General features: G+C 43.1%; 1 protein-coding gene across 4 annotated transcripts in view; it reads right to left on the bottom strand.

The window, feature by feature from the left end:
- Positions 1-16,367, bottom strand: part of SYT1 (synaptotagmin 1) — a 331,096-nt gene that overhangs the window by 109,056 nt on the left and 205,673 nt on the right. The gene's annotated exons all lie outside the window — the stretch shown is intronic.

The following is a 16,367-nucleotide window of genomic DNA, read 5'->3' as shown; positions in this document are numbered from 1 at the left end:
TTAGGCATAAAAGAACCCCAAAACAACCCGAGCAATGAATCGAAAGAATGCCTGCACAGCGTGGGAGAAACAGTTGTTACATTACACTAACAAACTGCTCATTTAACAGAGCTGTGATGGGTTGGAAGGTGGGGGGTTCACAAATGTAGCAATGGCCATCAGGGAATATTGCCCTCTGCGTGAGACATAAAACCAATGTCCTGAAGAGCATGCGGTCATTAAAGAAGCCACAGAACCTTTTCGCCAGCAATGCCCAAGTACCATTAAAGTAAACGGAAAGACAGTGAATTGCTTTAGTGGGAGCTTGATTGGTCTTGGTTAGGGATCTGGCCAAGTTCCAGACAAAGCAATTGCATCATTCCTACCTAAATGTCTTCCTGCTGTTTCAAATGGAAACAATTAAGTCATAGGGGGGAAATATTGAATGTAACAACTTTCTGTCTCTTTGATACCAAAACGCGATGGGAAAGATGTTGTCATTAATGAGGCATGGGGCCTATTAGGATGAAATTTGGTTGTACCACTACAAAAATGGAAAGGAGGAAGTATGCCCTGATATATTATACAGACAGATATGCGCAATGCTATTTTTCTGGAAGAAGAGGTGCCAGAACTCACCCTGAAAACCTCCCTGGTTCTATTAGAATGGCAATGGCATCTACCTGAGAGGTGCCAGAACTGAGTTCTGGCTGAAAAAAAGCCCTGGATATGCAACTAACCTATGTTACTGTCCCTGTAGGATGGCTAGCTATCAGGGAGAATGCTATGCACTCATGTCCTGATAGTGGGCTTCCCATAGTCATGTGGTTGGTCATTGTGAGAAGAGGATGTTGGAATAGATAATTCTTTAGTCTGATATAGCAGGGTTCTTCTACTGTTCTCATCTGTTATTTTTTCTTACTTTAAAAAGATGACAGCTCTATTAATTGCAAGATAGCTGTATGTTACCTCCAGGTATCAGAGGCAATATGAATACTAGTTGTTGGGAACATGAGTGGAAGAGTGCTTTTTCTCTTACTTCCTGACTGGGCTTCCCACAGGCATCTTGCTGGTCACTGTGGAAACAGAATATTGGACCAGACAGGCCTTTGGTTTGATCCAGCTTGACTCTTCATATGTGCTAACATGTTAGTTTGCACTGTGGAGTAAAGAGGCCACAGATCATAGGCAGGATTGGAACTGCTTTCATACCATCACCTTCCGGAGGCAAATTCCTCAGTTTGCCGTGAAACAAAGGGGAGAAGAACTGGAGTACATTGAGTAGAGTTGTTCCAAATTTGGTTGTAGGTGTGAGCTGTTTTGGTTATATACTGTAGGAGGAGAAATGGGGGTTCCCACTTGTTACAAAAGTGAAAATGGATCACTGATTTGATGCCTACAGGCCTACATATAGCCCAGCTTTAAAATTAAATTAAAAGGCATATGATTGACAGGCAAAAGAAAATTCCTTTCAGGTAAACAGGAGGTAAGGTGGTGAGAGCTGTTTTATTTAGGCTCCAATCCTATGCACACCTTCATGGGAGTAAATCCCTCAGAACTCAGTGGGGCTTACTTTCAGAGTAGTTGGGTCACCATGGGAACAAATATAGAAAGGGCAATTCACTACTGTAGCCCTTGCCAGCTCTGGCTGCACTAGATCCATAAGGTGGCGAAATGTTTTCTCCAAACCTCTAATGACTAGTTATTCCTCTTTGTGGTATGGACACTGAGGAATTTGTACATTTTATGACAATACTGCATTTATAAACATTCAGGTTCATGAAGATGATGTATATCCCTTCTGGATTGCAGTCTTTATCTTAATAATATTCCAATCATTCCTTCCTATGGGGAATTGCTTTTTCAAATGATCTATAGGAAGATGTGTGGCGTAATACTGTATACATTTCCATGCCCTGCAAATCTTATAATGTGGGGGACAATCTTAAAGAAGGAATACAGACAAGTCATGTGAGGAAAAGAAGCTCAGTTGTAATTATTAGGACAGCATAATATAAGCTTCAGCAATTTCAAATTCACACATTAATACAGTAATAAAAAAAGACTTTCCATTTTTCCTAGTTCGTCTGTTTCTTCCTCCTTGGGGTGCATTTTATATGCTGGAAGGTGATGTTGCTAAATAGTTTCATACACAGAATCACTGCGGAATTATTTGCATGGCTGGCTCACAATTGCTATCAGTCAAGTCACTTTTGACTTCTTTCTCTGGTGAGCCTTCTTCTTTATAATTCCAAATGCTATGCTTGAATTAAAAGTACTTCAGACATTTTCCTTTCATCTGCTAATCTTTCTCCTAAACCCAATTTTCTGTGAACTAGGAAACCCAACCCAATCTTGGGGACTTAAAGCCCTATCTATCAACAAATGTTTCACAAGACAAGACAGTTTAGAAATTGGCATTCTGGAATAAATGGTTCCATGCCAACTGATTACCATCGCAGACATGTAATCTGAAAAGGATATGCCAGACTGGAAGTTATGAATAGTAAACCTCATGCTGTTTTATGTTTTCCTGACCTCTTTTTCCTTTGCACTTACTTCAAGCCAAACGGTACCCATGTCATATTTGAAATGAAGAGCAGGTTTCTGAACTGAGATATTTTTTGGGGTGGGGGGGTTAAATTGACAAATGGATTTTTGAAAGCTTGATCAGAGTAAGGTAAACAGAAACACAAAAAAGAAAAAAAAGTAAAGGTAATTCTAAGCAGTAAACGATGTCACAACATTACGTTATGTTAGGGCTTTCCCCCCCTAGTCATTCAATTCCAGCATCTCTCATTGCCATTATAAGAGAACAAGGGAGGCATTCACGGTGAGTTCCGGCACCTCTTTTTATAGAAAACTTGGGGCAGCAAACATCCAGGTGTAGTTGAACTCCAGTTAGTATCAGCCCCAGCCAGCAAAGTCAATTGTCAAGGATGTTATGTCAAACCAGTTGGCTTACTATTAACTTCTGGACTCAGTTGATGATTCCAGTCTTTGAATTCCCCATGCACATTAGACCCACGTGGGAATTAAGTTCAATTTCAGAGGCCATGCTCTTGATGCCTTCTCAGGAGATTTGACCAATGAGCACAAAAGGCAGGTCCTTTTCTGTGGTAATGATTCCAGAGCTTTCTCCCAGTTTAAATTAGCCAGCTTTGTGTCTCCTTAACAATAAATTGAACATACCTTTATTTAAATGGGCTTGTTGCCAGCCTTAATGTGTGACATATTTTACCCTTGCTGCAGTAAGGTTTCTATTTTAATGTAAGCATTACAGTGCAACCCCATAGGCAATGGGTTGGCCACTGTGAGAATATGATGCCATGGGCCTTTTGCCTGATCCAGTAGACTGTTATTATATTCTATACATGGTTACCATAAGTAAGTTCTCTTGAGTTCAGTGGGGTTTACTATAGGTGCATTATGTACTATGTTAATTGCTATTAGAAATGTGTTTTATTTGCAATTTGATTAGTTATGTGGGTCCCACACTCTTGTGGGTCCTCTCAGTAGAAGAATTGTATTATTATTATTATTATTATTATTATCATTATCACTTATTAAATATCTCTGTAGTACACTTTAGAAGACACTGAGACCAATTAAGTTTTGATAAAGTTTTGCTAGGCTGCTGCCCCTGTCTAAGATAACACTACTAGTATTTAACATTAATTTAGTATGCTAGGCATTGTACTTTCACATGAGAGAATACAGAACACAGAATACCCTTACAAATAACTTTTTTGTTAAAAGGTAGGGTACTTCTGCCACGCTTTCAGACTGAATGTATTAGGCCAATTACTGGATATCACTGCATATGAATAGCCCATAAATAACTCCTGTTCAATTTATTGCACACTGTAACTATAGAACAAGCACATTTTTTCTTTCAAAATACTTAAAAAGAAATGTTCCATAATGCATTATGTACATGAGTTTTTCTAAAAGCTCTTAACTGAATGAGATTCACAGAAGGAAAGAATAAGTTCTTTTTACATAAAACACATATTCAGCACCCATTGGAGCTCTGTGCCTTCAAGACATGTGTAGATAAATCGGGTTCTCTCTTAAAGAGGGCATGTATTGTGGTGAGACCTGGACAACCGACACCCTGTGTTGTGGGTGGGTACAATTATTAAGCCACAACACCCGAGTGGTATGTCCCTCGAAGTTGGGTACAATCTGGCCAATGGGATGCAGTCCAAACGATTCGAGAGACCTATTTATGCCCATGCACGTGACCAGAGCTTCCTTTTTGGGTGCATGCATTTGGAAAACCTACCCACCTCTCCCTACCTTTAGGGCTTGTTGCGCTTGATCTTGCTATGCCGTTGTGTGTCGTCTGTTCTTGGGACAGGGGCATGGCAGGAGTTTTCCCCACTTGGCTGATTGGCTGGTGCCATTTGGGTTTCACCTGCCGTGTAGCAAATCTTCACAACTTGTAAGGTTGAGGATAGGCTCTGGTTCAGGTGATAGGGATGGGAGAATGCTCTCACCATCCCTATGTGAAGGGCATTCCGTTAAAGGAATCCAGGGACTCGATGGTTCGGTCAACCCTGAGAGGCAGTTGTGCCCGTGCCTGAGTCCAGGGGAACAGTTGGATGGCAGAGATAGCCTGTTCCCGGCTTTCCGCTTATCCAGGTGTTCACCCTTGGCTGACCTATGCTGGTGCCCTGGGTCAGCACTACCTGCATGGCAGGGAACTAGTCGAACCAGAGCCTATGCAACCAGTCACTTTCTGTAATCAATAAAGTAGTGGCCTAAATTCTGCCAAAAACCAAACCAACAATTTGAGTCAAGTGTGAATTTATTTAGGGGAAGGTTTCTGCGTCTGAACACACAACAATGTGAATTGCACAAACCCAGCACTTGCAGGATCAGAGCTTTACTGCCTAGTTCTAATATAAAATACCAATATTTTAAAGTTCAAAATCCCAACTTCAGCCTCAAAAATAAACCAGTGAAGTACATTGTCACAGTTTTCCAGCTGCAAATTTAATTCTCTGCACAATTTAATAGGAACTGGCATAACTTGACATGTTCATAATGCAGCAAAACATGGGCACAGTCACTTTAATAGTTTTCCAGCAATAATCACAGTGAGGTGCTAGAGGAGGTCTTGAGGGTCTCAGGAGACCCTTATTAAAATCCTGTCACAAAAGTAGGCATTCACCACCTATTTGCCAGGATAGACATTCAATTTTAATAAGCATATTACTACCTCAGAAATGCTTCAAAACAGGTAGATAATAATTAGTGAGATAAAGTATGTACAGTGTTGCCAATTGCAATGTGATATATAAATGATTTCATTTTCCTATTCATCATCTTATTCTTCTAGTTTCAGGTGCCATCTATTGCAGGGTTTAGATCTCTGGCTGCCCAAGGTAGGGCCTCGTAGATGATAGCAGTAGAATTAGGTGTCATTCTTGTCTAGCTTTTAGTGTCAGCTAGAATGTTCCCAAGACTTTTCAAAAGTGAGCAGTTTGGCTAATGGTTAAGGACTCTCCATTACTTCCCTCCTTTTTAAAAACTATCTTTCTCAGGGCTGTTTTAATTTTTTAACCTGCCCTGGGTGAAGGGCAGATAAATTAGTAAATACTACTACTACTACTACTACTACTACTACTACTACTACTACTAATTTATTTATACCCCGCCCATCTGACTGAGTCTCCCCAGCCACTCTGGGCGACTCCCAATCAAATGTTAAAAACAGTACAGCATTAAATATTAAAAACTTCCCTAAACAGGGCTGCCTTCAGATGTCTTTTAAAGATAGGATAGCTGCTTATTTCCTTCATATCTGATAATAATAATTGCCTGCTGCAAAGACACAATGACACTCTTTTCTATTCTATACACAAAAGCAGCTAAGATTGGCAATTTTATCTTTTGTAAATATTGATAGTGGGATAGTGTTTTGGGCAAAAATGCCTCTCCTCCACTTCCATCAGTGGAAGGGTCTGCTGCAACAAAAGCAGACCCTTCCACTGTGTGGCAGGGGGAAGAAGTATTGGAGTACAACTATTTTTTTGTGGCCAATCAAAGTTGAGGAAACTTGCATGGTCACAGTTAGACACTAATCAGAAACACAACCAGAGTGCATGCATTTGCATTCCTCAAACTTCAGTAGCTTTATAGTAGGCTTCCTCAAACTCAGCCCTCCAGATGTTTTGACACTACAATTCCCATCATCCTTGACCACTGGTCCTGCTAGCAAGGGATCATGGGAGTTGTAGGCCAAAAACATCTGGAGGGCCAAGTTTGAGGGAGCCTGCTTTATAGCATCCCCATGCTTTAATTTTGCAGGTTATTTTATCCACAGTATAAAGATCAACATGACAAGCCGCCCTGAACATTTAAACTGTCAGCAGCAAATGCCTGAACACTCCACTGACAAAACTGGAGAGAAAACTGTAATACCATTACGGGCAAATAAGTGCTATAGTCTGAACCTACACGGTTAAGTTTTCTGTTGTGCTAATTTATTGCAATTAATGACTTCCTTTTTGGGGGGGGGGGGAGGAGGGTCCAAACTAAAATCCATACTATAAAAATTTGCTAGCAATGAGATACAAACTGTGGCCTTTAAAATCCCTTTTTGCTTCTAAAGGGGTAAGGCATATTTCAGCCTATAAACAATCATACCTGCTTTTTGATTTTTATTGACTGAAAAACTGTGAAATGGGGGGGGGGGCTCAATTCTTCAGCATCTAATAGCAGATACAGTATTCTAACATCCTTTTGAACCTGCCAGAATTAACTACAGGTATTTGACTTATTTGTTACTGGATTTGGTTGCAGATAATACCTGAAGTGTGGTGATCCATAAGAAGCTTTCTTTCCATTTCCTTTAGAATAATAATGTGGCAGCTGAGTTATTAACACACAGGCGACTTGAAGAAAACCAATCAATCAAGGCTACTAAAGGATATTTTCCCTGAAATTTTCAGATCCCTTCAAGTTCTGAAGTCACTTCCATTTTGTCACTACTTTATGAAACCTTTACTTGGCCTCAGGTTAGAAAAAGAACCTTTTTCTAGTTTAGTTTAATATTTCTTTCCCACTTTTTTCCCTCTTCATAAAAACAGGCAAGCTTGACCAGTGGTGTAGCGTGGGTTGTCAGCACCCGGGGCAAGGCAAGTAATTTGCGCCCCCTAACCTGTGGATTTGCGCCCCCTAACCCGTGGATTTGCGCCCCCTAACCCATGGATTTGCCCTAACCCCAGATGTTGCGCCCGGTGCGGCCCGCCCCCCCTGCACCCCCCACGCTACGCCACTGAGCTTGACTGTTGCAGGAGAGGCTAAATAGTGGTGTTAATAGTGTGGCTTTGAGTCACCAACACTTTTTCTATTCATTCATTATTAGCCTGCTGCATCCCCAACCCTGAAGGTGAGAAAGAACATATTACAAACACCAATCCCTTGCAAATATAAACACTAAATTGTGGACTGCAGTCCCTACAGTCAGGCATAGCCAGCCTTTATAGGTTGGGGGTGGACCAGAGTGAAGCCTGCTCGACTGGCCAGAATTCAAATAGACGGATGGCAGGAAAGCCCGCCAATCCAAGCAGCCAGCCAAGGGATTCCACAACTGGTGGCTGCCTAGCCCCAGTGTTGCTTCCTGGGGATAGGAGCCTGCCATGACAGGCCACAACAGCTGCCTACCCCATGACTGGCTAAGCAGCCATTCTCATACCACTCTATTGCTGGTGAGCACTAACTGGCTGTGTTGACCACATGTATCCATGGTTAATGTCTTGCTGCGGATGAGCAGATTGCTCCGGCTTTTCTCCTTTGTGTTAGAAGAGTAGGAGTATCCATCAAGCTATTGTTGGCTTGTTGTTATACTGAAATAGGAGTCTGACGTTTGCTTCATTCAGAACAAGTCAAGATCAGGAAGCCAAGAAAAGCCTGAGCTACAGATTTGTTTGGAGCAAAATAAAACTTACTGTATTTTTTGCTCTGTAAGACTCACCTTTTCCCTCCTAAAAAGTAAGGGAAAATGTGTGTGCATCTTATGGAGCGAATGCAGGCTGCGCAGCTATTCCAGAAGCCAGAACAGCAAGAGGGATCGCTGCTTTCGCTGCGCAGTGATCCCTCTTGTTGTTCTGGCTTCTGAGATTCAGAATATTTTCTTTCTTGTTTTCCTCCTCCAAAAACTAGGTGCGTCTTATAGAGCGAAAAATACGGTAATTCCCAATTCAGACGTAACACTAACTCAAGGATTTTGGCTCATTCCACCTGCTCACTAGCATAGAAGAACGAGGTGGGAGTAGTCTGTACTCCATTAACTTACCTGGACAGGTGACTGGAACCACGTCATGTCACGTAATCATGATGAGAGCCTGGTTCCATGCCTATGTGTTATGTCTGCACCAGTTTCTAAATTCGTTCCTTCCTTCTACTTTTTTTTTTTACTTCTTGTTGCAATCCTATTCATGATTACTCACAAGTAAGTCCCACTGTGTTCAATGGGACTTACTCCCTAGCAACCATGCCTAGGATTGCAGCTTTAGGTTGTGTATGTGCTATACCTTTAATGCATATTCAAAACGCACTGTATCATTTCTTTTTTTAAAAAATATTTTATTAAGGGTATTCTTGTTTTACAGTGTAAGTGTAATGCCTCGTATTTTTTTTCTTCCATGTAACATTTTTACAAATCCGTTTCATTTGTTGAGGCATTAGGGAGAGAAGAAAAAAAAGGAAAAAAAAGAAAGGGGGGGTGGAGGGAAGGGAGATGGATGGGGGTGGGGTGGGGTAGCGGTGTTTCTATTATGCTTAATGTATGTAGAGTTTGGTGTCAGCGTGCTTGTGTTGTTCACTTGTATTCCTTTGGTGGTGAGAGAGGTTGGGGTTGGCCTAGGGTGTGATTGTTTGTTTGTGATTGGCTGTGGTGATATTTGTTTTCGTGTGTGAGTGAGGTGGGTGGGTGTTTTGGATCAGGTTAGCCATATTGATTTGTATGCTGTTGGTGGATTATTGTCGTTGTCCTGTTGGGCTGTGTATGTGATAAAGGGGAGCCATACCGGGGTGAAGGTGTCTTCTTCTGTTTGTCCCCGTGTCAGTTTCAGTTTATTAGTTAATTTTTCTAGTAGGGCTGTTTCCCATACTATTTGGTACCATTGGTCCATGCTTACTCCTGACAGGTCTCTCCAGTGTCTGGTTATGGTGTTTCTGGCTGCTGAAAGTAGGTGGGTTATGAGTTCTTTGTGGTGTAAATGGGCATTGTTGTCTTGGAAGATGTTTAGTAGGGCCAATTCTGGGGTGAAGTCTAATACTTGCTTAGTTATTTTACATATTTCTTGTATGGCTGTTGTCCAGAATAGTTGGATTTTGAGACACTCCCACCACATGTGGAGGTATGTGCCTGTGGAGGTGCACCCTCTCCAGCATTTTGGTGAGGTTCCTGGGTGTATTAGCGCTAGTTTCCTTGGTGTTAGGTACCACCTGTAGGTGAGTTTCAGTGTGAGTTCTTTCCTTTTCGTTGATATGGATTTAAAGGGGGGTTTAGACCACATTCTGGTCCATTGAGTGGGGTTAATCTCATAGCCTATGTCATTCTCCCATTGTTTTTTGATTGCGTCTAGGGGATTTACGGGATTTTGGAGTAGTATTTTGTATATTGCGGATACCGTCCCTTTGTTGTTAGGAGGAGGTTTTCAAAGGTTGTCAGGGGCCTAGTTGCTGCTGATTTTACTGTTGGGTTGTTTAAGAGGGCATGTAGTTGGTGTTGTGTTAACCAGGGCATTTGGGTGTCTTCTAGTTTGTCTTGTATTTCTTGTGTTGACAAGTGTTTGTTATTTTTATAAAAGTCTATTAGGCGATATAAGCCTTTGGTTCGCCAGGTTTTTATCTGGAGGTTTTGTGCTGCATGGTGGAATAATGGGTGGTACGCCAGGGGGATTAGTGGGGATGGGGTTGGGGATAGTTTGCCTATTTGTGTTTTCCATGCTTTGAGCATGGTCTGTGTGTACCTGTTAAGTGTTGTGGGAATTTTCTTTAGTTTGTTTGGGAGGAGTGGGTATGTTGTGGTGCAGGTATTTTCAATTGTGTCCCTCTCTAGGTGTACCCATTGTTTTGTCTCATCTTCTAGTATATATGGGATTATATGGCGTATTTGGTTGGCAATGTAATATGCTTCTATGTTGGGGATTCCCCATCCTCCTTCTGAGGTGGGGAGGTGCAGGTATTTGGGGCTTATTCTTGGTTTTTTATGTGAGAAGATGAAAGAGTGTAGTTTTCTCTGCCAACTGCGGAGTTGGGTTGAGGGGATCCAGATTGGGAGGGTTTGGAATAGGTAGGTTAGTTTTGGGAGTGTGATCATTTTGATCATGGCTATTTTGTCTGAGAGAATGAAATTCATGTTATTCCATCTCTTTAGGTCTTTGTTAATTTGTCGCCACAGGGGCTTGTAGTTGTGGAGGTACAATTTATTGAGGTTTCTGGTTATTTGTACCCCTAGGTATCTGAACTTGGTGTGGCAGAGTTTTATTTTGGTGACCTTCGTGAGTTCTTTTTGGGTGTGAGGAGGGGTGTTGAAGTACATAGCTTCTGACTTTGTAAAATTTACCTGTAGGCCCGATACCATTGCAAATGTGTTGAGTTCTCTGATTAGGGAGGTTGCTGTGCTTATGGGGTCTGGTGTTGTGACCATTAGGTCATCTGCAAAGAGCCCTAATTTATAGGTTCTGCCTTTTATTTCCACTCCCTTGGTGTCTGTGGCTGCTCGGATGCGGATTGCTAAGGGTTCCAGAGCCAGGATAAATAAGAAGGGAGACAGTGGGCATCCTTGTTTCGTGCCTCTTTGGATAGCTATAGTATTAGAATCCATATTGTTAGTTCTGCATTTTGCTGAGGCTTGGGAGTATATTTGTTTGAGGATTTGTAGGAAGTTGGGGCCAAATTTCATGTTAGTTAGTACTGCTAATATGTATTTCCACTCTAAGCAATCAAAGGCTTTGAGAATGTCTAGGGACATAATTGTCAATGGGAGTTTAGTTGCCTTGCTGTGTTCAATCAGGTTCAGTAGTTTCCTGATGGGGTCTGTTATATTGCGGCCAGGGACAAAGCCAGTCTGGTCTGGGGCTATTAACTTGTGTAGGAAGATTTTTAGGCGGTTGGCCAAGATTGATGTGAATATCTTGTAGTCTTGGTTTATTAATGAGATTGGGCGGTATGATTCTACTTTGAGGCTGTATTTTAGTGGTTTTGGGATGGAGACTATTTTGGAGTGGGTCCAGGTTTTGGGGATGGGGCCCCCTTTTATGATGTCGTTGAATAGGCGGGTCATGTAGGGCATCAAGGGTTCTTTGAATTTCCTATAGAATTCTGCTGTGAAGCCGTCTGGGCCTGGGGCTTTGTGTGGTTTCAGGTTTTTGAGGACCACATCTATTTCCTCTGGGGTGATAGGGCTGTCCATGAATTCCTGTTCCTCATCAGTTAGGGTAGGCATGGTCAGTCCTGCTAGAAATGTTCTGATTTCCTTCTCTGGTGGGTTATGGGAGGTGTATAGGTTGGAGTAGAATTCTGCAAATTCTGAGGTTATTTCTTCAGGGGAGAATGTTATGTTGCCATCTTTTTTGGTGATGCAGTGTATTCTTGTTTTGAGTGCTTTTTTCCTACATCTATTTGCTAGTAATCTGGAGTTTTTCCCTCCATATTCATAGAAACGTTGTTTAGAATATAGAATGTTGATCATTGTTTTGTTAATTTCTAGGGAGTCTAGTTCTCTCCTTTTTTGTTCTATAAGTTTGAGGAGTTTTTTAGATCCTGTTTGTTTGTAGCGTGTTGAGAGAGCTGTGATGTCTTGTTCGATTTTGCTAATTTTTGAGGAGGTTTGTTTTTTAAGGAATGTTTTCTCTTTTATGTAAGCTCCTCTGGTGACCGCTTTCATTGTGTCCCATAGGAGGGGGGTTGTTATATTGTCTACATCGTTTTCCTTGAAGTAGTTTTGGAGGGTTTTTGTGAGACTCTCTCTAATTTGTTTGTTTGTAGTTAGGATGGGACTGAAGGACCATGATGGGGTGGTTTGTGTTCCTTCTCCTATTTTAACGATGACTTCTACTGGGGCGTGATCTGTGATTTTAATGTTGCCTATGTTTGTTGATTCCACTGAGGGGATCAGACCCTGTGTGAGTAGAATGCTGTCCAGTCTGGACACTGTATCATGACGTCCCGATTGGAATGTATGGCTGATGTCTCCCGGGTTTTGCTCACCCCAAATGTCGTAGAGACCCCTGTTTTTTAGCATTTTTAGTAACTTGTAAGAGTTCCTAGTTGTTGGGGGTTTCCTTCGGAGGAAGGTTGCCCATGGGGTTGTAGGGTGGATATCTTTCAGGGATATACCTTTCATATTTAGATTGAGGTCCCCTCCTAGGATTGCTTCCCCTTCAGAGAAGGAATTTGTTTAGTGTCTTCTGGAAGAATTCAAATTGTTTCGTGTTTGCGGCATATATGGAGCCGATTGTCAGTTTGATTTTGCCATCTAGTGTCCCTTTAGCGAAAATGAATCTGCCTTTATTGTCCTTGAGGACTGTTGTGGCAGTGAAGTTCAGGTCTCTACTGAGTATTATGGCTACACCGCGAGCTTTCCCTGAGCCTCGTGCAACCCACTGTTGACTGAAGCGGGGGTCGCTCAGGAGTTTGCTGCCTTTGGGTGGGTTGTGTATTTCTTGTAGGAAGGTGATGTGTGGTTTCATGGTGTTTATGTATGAGGTGATGCGTTTTCTTTTGATGGGGTTTCCCAGCCCCCTCACGTTTAATGTAATTGCTTTTAGGTTAGCCATCTTGCTTATCTGTTATGTGGGGCGATTCCCTGCCAACCCGTTCGGGTTGTCTTGTGTCTCTCTCTTCGTGTTGTTTAAAGAACCAGTGGGGTTGCGCTGACCTAGGGTGTGGTGGGTGGAGGGCTAATGGGATTAGAGTAATATTTGGGTTAAAGAGTAGGGGGTAAGTTGTAGAGAGTTTCCTATATGTAGTCATATAGGTGTTTGTTTGGGGTATTTTAGGCCACCTGGCATTTAGCCGGTTGGTCCTAGGTCTCAGCTGGTGTGGAAGGCCGTGTTCAAGGACAGGCCATCCCCCCTGTTGTTTGTGATAGGGGGAGATCAGTGAGACAGTGTGAAGTGACTTTGTAACGTTGCTGTCAAGTATAAGGTTCATAAGCAATGTTGCCAATGTTATGAGCAACATTGTTGGTGTGTTGGGGTGGGGATGTGGGTGCTGGTACGCTTTGGTGCCACCATAGTGCTGGTTGAGTATCAGATTTTAGCCTGATTGTGGGTTGTGTTATTAAGGTTGGAGGAGTTGTTTTTCCTTAGTATGGCGTATGGGGATGTTGAAGGTGTGGGTGATGGGGAATGTGGTTGAGGTCGTCTGGACTGGTGTTGGGGTGGGGATTTCTGTGGGGGTGCGGGGCTGGGGGGGGCGTTGATGGTGTTAACTAAATCTATTTTGGGGGGGAGAGAGGGGAAACGGGGGGGAATCACCAGTCCTTCAGTTTGTGGTTTTTTCCTGGTTGCTTCATTCAGCTGCGGTTGTTGTTGCTGTAGGGTTGTCCATCTGCGATGGATTGGTTTGGTTAATCTTGGTCTGGTTTCTTGTGTCGTATGGCCGGCGGGACGGTTCTGAGCATGATGCTTGTCTGTATTGGTTTGCGTTGTTGTGCCGCTTCTGTTGTTTCTTTTTCTTCTGTACCGTCGTCCAGTTGTTTGCTGTTGTTTCCTCGTGGTTGGGGCTGTCACTTGGTGGGTTTGTCGGTTGCCATTCCGGTGGGAGGTCGAGTTCAAGGTTCTTTAGTAGTTCTTTAGGGCCTCAGGTATGTTGGTAGCCATGTGTTGTGTTGTATTGGTTGTTACAATGAGGCGGAAGGGGAAGCCCCATCGGTATTTGATCCCTGCTTGTTGGAGACGCTGGGTGCATGGGCGCAGGCTTTTCCTCCGGTTTAGGGTATCCTGAGATAGGTCCTTTAGGGCCAGAATGGGGGTTTCTCCATATCGAAGGCTGGTTGAGTTTCTGAGGTTGTTCCATACCTCTTCCTTCTTTTTGTAGCGTGTGAAGCATACAATGATGTCTCTTGGGGGGGCGTTGGGTTTTGGCGTAGGTTTTAGGGCTCTATAAGCCCTCTCCAAGTCATCTGCCTCAAGTTTCAGGCTTGGGATTGTGTTTTTCAGCCAGCGTATAATTAGGTCTGCTGGGCTTTTCTCCTCTGTTTTTTCAGGAAAGTTGCGGAAGCGGATGTTACAACGTCTATTGCGGTCTTCAAGGTCGGCTTGCTTAATTTTCATCTCTCTGTGTTCTGCTTCCATTTGGTTTACCAGTTCATCCAGTTTCTTGTTCACACATGCGTTCTCCTCCCAGTATTGCTCTATTATTCTTTCTTGCATTTGGTTCTTGTTCTCTAGAGCTTCCACTTTGGAGGTTAGATTGTTGATTAGTACCTGCATGGGAGCCATTGTGGCCTTCAGTGTTTCTTCTAATTGTGCTTCTAATCTTGCTTCCATTTCCCTCAGATCTCGTTTCGTTACTGGGTGGTCATCATCTTGAAGGGGAGTTACGGTGTTAGCATTGTTTGCCATCTCCCTGGTTGGTGTCATCTCAGTCTCCCTAATGGTTTTGGTTTGAGGTTGGCTTGGCGTCCTCTTGGAGTAGGGCGTGTGGTGGTTAGGAGTTGTGGCAGTGGTGATTCCTGGGTATTGTTGGGTTGCTGGGCTGATCAGGCGTTGCTGGCTGGTGGCTTTTACAGAGCGTTTGGATTAGGTGGTCATTTGTGTCACTTCTAGCCTGTGTTTTAAGAACTTCTCTAGGGTTTCTGTAGTTGCCTCAGCGGTGTCGCCAAAGCGGGGGGGGGGGGGGCAGGTAAGCAGAGATGGGTAGACTAACGGACAGACAGTTCATATAAAGGGGGGGGGGGTTAGCAGGTAGAGATGCAAGAGATTAGAGGGGTGGGGCCAGGGGAAATATGTGTTTAGGAGGGGGTTGTATATACCCAAAAGGGGTATTGGGGTCCAGTTAAGGTGGAAGTTGGGGTTGGGAGTGCGCTCAGAAATAGAGACAGACAAATAGGCTATATGTAAAGGGTGGAGGGAGAAAAAGGAAGAAGAAGAAAGAAAGAAGAAGGGGGGAGACGGAGGGGGGAGAGGGGAGATTAGAGTAAAAGAGAAGAGAGAGACAAAAAGAGAGTTGAAAGAGAGAGGAGAGATAGTACAGTAATATCAGCGGTATTAGATTGCAGCAGTAGTTTTAGCTATAGTATGAGGGGGGCAAAGTATGATATGGTGATATTAATGTGTGTATGTGTTTCCTTTAGGGGAAGGGGGGATGGAGAGAGGGAGGAGGGAGAGAAAAGGAGAGGAGGAGGGGGAAGGGTGGGAAAAGAAAGGAGAAGAAAAGGGAGGGGGAGAGAAGGGAGGGGGAGGGAGGGAGGGTGAGCTGTGGCAATGGTATGGGGGGAAAGTCTTATTTTAAAAGAGGGGGTGGGTGGAAAGGGCTCCCCCCTCAAAAACAAACTGACGAACAGGCTAAAAAGGGGGAGTTGATTTTTAAAAAATAAAGGGGATAGAAAACAAAATTGGGGATGGAAAGTGAAAGGTGGGATAAAAGGAAAAAATAAGGGGGGTGAAGGGAGAGAGAGAGTGGAGCAAAAAGGGAGAGAAAAATAAACGGGGGGTGGGAGAGTATCAATAGCAATAGCAGTGATATGGAGGAAATTTTTGTTTTAAAAGAGTGTGGTGGTCGTAGCTGGGGGCGAAAGATTCCCCCCTCAAGAACAAGCTAACAAATAGAATAGAAAGGGCTTTAAAAAGAGAGGGGGGGAATTGTGTGTGTGTGTGTTTTTTAAAAACAAAAACAAAAAACTATTTCCCCCTAATTATTATTATTATTTTTTGTTTGTAAAAAAGTAAGGGTGGCTGCTGCAGCAGTGGCCCCTCTTTTAAAAAGAAAAATGATAAAAGTAGGTATATGGGGGGGGGATAAAAAAGAATTATTATTTTTTTTAAAAAAAGGGAGAGGGGGAGGAAGGGGTTAAAAAAGGATTTTTTTTAAAAAAAGGTAGTTTCTTCCTTTCTGCGATCTTTGTCATGCGGCTTTCCTCTGTTTTCCTTGCCGCTGGAGGGGTAGGCTCAGCCACGTGTTTTTTCCGGAGCCTTTTTTGCCTTCCCATGCTCACCTACCTCTCCTCTTCTTTCCCGTAGGCAGAGATGAGGGCAGCAGTGGTAAAGTTGGGGCTCCTTTTTCTTTCTTTCTTTTTCTTCCTCTTCCCCCCTTTCCCCCCTCCTTCTTTGCGTTAGCTTCACTGTCCTCCTGGTTTTGGAGCTCCTCTCGGCTGTTGGGGGGGGTGGTCGGGTGCCTTTCCAGCTCAATCAAGGTTGTGG

This window comes from Podarcis filfolensis (genome assembly GCF_964270895.1).
Source record: "Podarcis filfolensis genome assembly, chromosome: 10".
Classification (NCBI taxonomy): Eukaryota; Metazoa; Chordata; class Lepidosauria; order Squamata; family Lacertidae; genus Podarcis; species Podarcis filfolensis.
The sequence above is the reverse complement of the archived record's forward strand: the minus strand, read 5'-3'. Positions and strand labels throughout refer to the sequence as shown.